The sequence below is a fragment of the Daphnia magna genome, linkage group LG2 (assembly GCF_020631705.1).
Source record: "Daphnia magna isolate NIES linkage group LG2, ASM2063170v1.1, whole genome shotgun sequence".
Taxonomy (NCBI): Eukaryota; Metazoa; Arthropoda; class Branchiopoda; order Diplostraca; family Daphniidae; genus Daphnia; species Daphnia magna.
This window is the reverse complement of record NC_059183.1, coordinates 9,630,572-9,634,084: the sequence shown is the minus strand read 5'-3', so window position 1 is coordinate 9,634,084 and position 3,513 is coordinate 9,630,572. Positions and strand designations below refer to the sequence as shown.

At 43.0% G+C, this 3,513-nt stretch overlaps 1 long non-coding RNA gene across 1 annotated transcript; it reads right to left on the bottom strand.

Annotated features, from left to right (window-relative positions):
• Positions 1–549: 549 nt before the first annotated feature.
• LOC116917039 lies at positions 550–1,539 on the bottom strand. The gene is made up of 2 exons (XR_004390990.2): positions 1,072–1,539; positions 550–775 (listed from the first exon to the last, which is right to left on the bottom strand). It is a non-coding gene; the product is annotated as an uncharacterized LOC116917039 (long non-coding RNA).
• Positions 1,540–3,513: the final 1,974 nt, after the last annotated feature.

The following is a 3,513-nucleotide window of genomic DNA, read 5'->3' as shown; positions in this document are numbered from 1 at the left end:
TTGGATATCCCAGGATGCTTGCACAACTTGCACTCTTATTCCGGGGCCCGCAGCGTCGATCAAATCCCCATGCATTTTTGCTGGAGCCTCGTTTAGACGTTGTTTTACAATTGCTTTAACTGAGGGGGAAGTTGGGTAGAACGGGTTTTCAGTTTTCCCGGGTTTTTCTGCATTACCGTGGCAATATTTGGGATTAACGGCTGCATCATCACCATCATACATAACTAGGACTTGATCTTGGTAAGCAGGATGCTCATATACTTTTTTTTGGAATGCATCCGTAAAAGCTTCACTGCCCTCCCCATTAGCAATACGCAACTTGAAATAGTATTTCAAAGCGCCCTCCATCCCCACTTTTTTTTCCTGCTTTTTGTCGCCATGTGTAGCCGTCCGCACGCCAATCTTTTTGAAAAATTCGGTCGTGCCATTTGAATTAAGCGAGACCCTGCTTTGGGAAGAATAGTTTCAGGAGCTCTCGATATTCCCTCTCCAAGAATATGCGTTATCACTTGTCGATGCGAAAATAAGAGTAAATCATCTTCAACTGAACACATTTTACAAAATTTATTCGAAAGAACAAACGCACTACAGCAGCTGTACATGCATCACCGACTAAATGCCCAGAATGACTGTTGACTGATGTTGTTTTTTAATTCAATGTTTTCCTTTTTTAATACCCTCTCCCCTTTTTTTTAGCTTGGAGTCGAACGTCGAAGACAGATCAAAATTTTTTCTCACGGTCTTGAATAAATCCTCAGCGGGGACGATAGATTTCCTAAGGAATATAAAAAAGTCAAGATACAAAAACATCTTTTGTAGATAGAAACAGTCAACGAAAGAGATAGAGCCCTAAATTTAATTTAATCAAGGGCGATTAAATGGCGGATCAATGTTTTATTTCAAACCATTCCATCCATTCCTTAACTAGCTGCAGTCGTAGTCCCATCAATTTGTAAAGAAACTGATGTTCTTTAGACGGGCAGTCTACATGAAACCTTTGATATAAATTCAGCTGCGGCTGAACATGCGCCTTCGAACGTAAAGTTAAGTTTTATTTGATAACATATATACCTCATATTTGGACGCCAGACCGCAATGTTCCAGGTTGAACAAATCAGCCATAAATTTCTACAACGGCGTGCTGTTAGGGTTACTGTCCTAGTCTAGGAAGCACGATAGGACTGATTCCCAAAGAAATATGTGATCACCTGTTCACCTCAGAATCTCCGTCTTTTTTTCGTTGGCTACAAAGATCAAAGCAACTTTCTTTCGACGATAGTTTTGCACAAACACTCGCGGGTTCGGTGGTAATAAAAGCACAATAATGTTTGGTCTGCTTAACAAATGTTCTTGTTAGCCCTAGTTGCACGTTAGTTTTTACTTGGAGATAATGCACAAGGAGGCACATATTCACAGTGGATGGTGTAGGCGATGTAAACCCGTATAGGAACAACTAACATAGGAAATGAACTAAATTCACCTTCATGGAATCGTGGAACCCAGAAAAACCTTTTTATTTTTTTGTTTTTATTTGGAAGGGGGGGGAAGCCGTGGAAAAGCCTCTTCTGGCTCCTCCCATTTCCACGGTGGTTTCCACGGCGTACCGTTCCACGTTCCACATTCCAAGTACACGATATACACGGACCCCCTTCTTGAGTGTGACGACCTTCTTCTCGTCGTTCACCATTGTCCAAACATTGACGTTTCCGAACCCTTGAACTGGATAACTGGAAACTCCAATCCCATTCACCGTCCATGAGCCTTCTGGAACCGGTACAAAATCAATGAGCCAATCCCTTTGGTCGGACATATGAGAAGTAGCTCCAGAGTCCGCGAACCAGTCACCTGTACTTCTGGTTTTGAAACGAGGTGTAGTGGAGACGAGACTCAGGTCTTGTCCTACCAACGGCATGTTAGTGGTTGAGAAAACGATTGCTACCTGACCGTCTTCCATCTTTATCTTCTTGGCGGCCATTTCAGCTCGTTCACGATCGGTGCGGTCATGTCGTTTCTTCTGGTGGCAGTAATCTATCACGTGATTGTTTATGCCACAATACGTACAGTGCTTTGGCTGATCACTTCCATTTCCATGATGGTTGATCTGGTTTCCTTGATAGCCTCTGTCCCGACCACCACGACCACGCCCGCCTCTCCTTTGATTACCGGCTCGGTTGCTATTGGGCGGACCATTTGGGTGGGCGTAGAGGGCATTCTTGATTGGTCCACTGTTCACCAGTTCCATGGTTCTGGCTATAATCTTGATATGTCGACTGGAATCTTCCACCAGTAGTGGCGGCATTGTTGAATTGGACCGGAAGGGCAGACTCGTTGCTGATGCTGCCTGCTTGTGCTGGTGCTGGTGTACACTTGGCATTCTCTCTTTCCTCTTGCATAAGAAGAGATTTAAGTGATAGTAGAGTCTGACCTTCCAGCGGAACATGACGCCATGAAGACACAAAAGGTCGGTAGATAACTGGCAGTGTGCTGATAATCTTCGTCATAACCTCTCTGTCATCCACTGGGCGCCCAACTTACTTCAACTGATGGGCAATTGACTTGATGTCTGCAATGTGATTCTTCATGCTAGCCCCGACCTTGTACTTGTAGTCGTAAAATCGGGCAAGTAAATCATGTTGATTGTCAGCAGATCTTTCTCGGTGTTGTTGCCGTAAAAGAGATTCCACATTTGATTCGCTGTGGTACAGTCAACGAGAATCTCCTGCTCAGTTTTCTTGGTGGTTTTCAATATGTAACCACGTGCTTTGCAATCTTTTCTTTTTCACTCTTGAATTTCCTCCAAATTTGTTGGATCTTTATCTTCATCATTGTCCTCAAACTCTTCTTCTGGGATAAGTTCATCTCCAGTGACCACGTCAATTAGGTCATGCTCTTCGAGCAGGACAAATAGTTCAAGTTTCCATAAAGAAAAATTTTGCCCATCGTATTCAGCGATGTTTGAGGCTTCATGTTGATTCGAGTTCATCATTCTTTATCAGGCAGGTAGCGCGTAGCTTGGCCCATAACCTGTTAGAAATAGATATGAGAGCTCTTAGTTTATGCCGTGTAATTCGTGATTACATCTGTGGCTCATAGGATACTCAAAGAGACCAAATAACAATACTGATGTTTACCTGATATTCTAGTCACAGATTTCTACTCAGTTCACCTCTTAATTAATGATTCTACTATAAGTAACTCGAGTTAACTCTAGTTAAACTAGCTTCAGTTCACACACGTTTAATTGCACACCACGCTTATTTTAGCAGACGACAATATCACATCACCTTAACAATTCGAGAAAGAGGAGAAGAGCAGAGTTGCCAAAGATACAGAATGTACGGTTGAAATTACACGAATTCCAACAATATTTACTTCGACAACCTCATTGCCGGAAGTGAATCCACAGCTGAAGCACTCAAGTACTACTCAGAAGCTCTCTCCATTTTCAAAGTGGCATCGTTTTCGCTGCAATCATGGACTTCTTGCCATCCCTGTCTCATCGATCGCGCAATT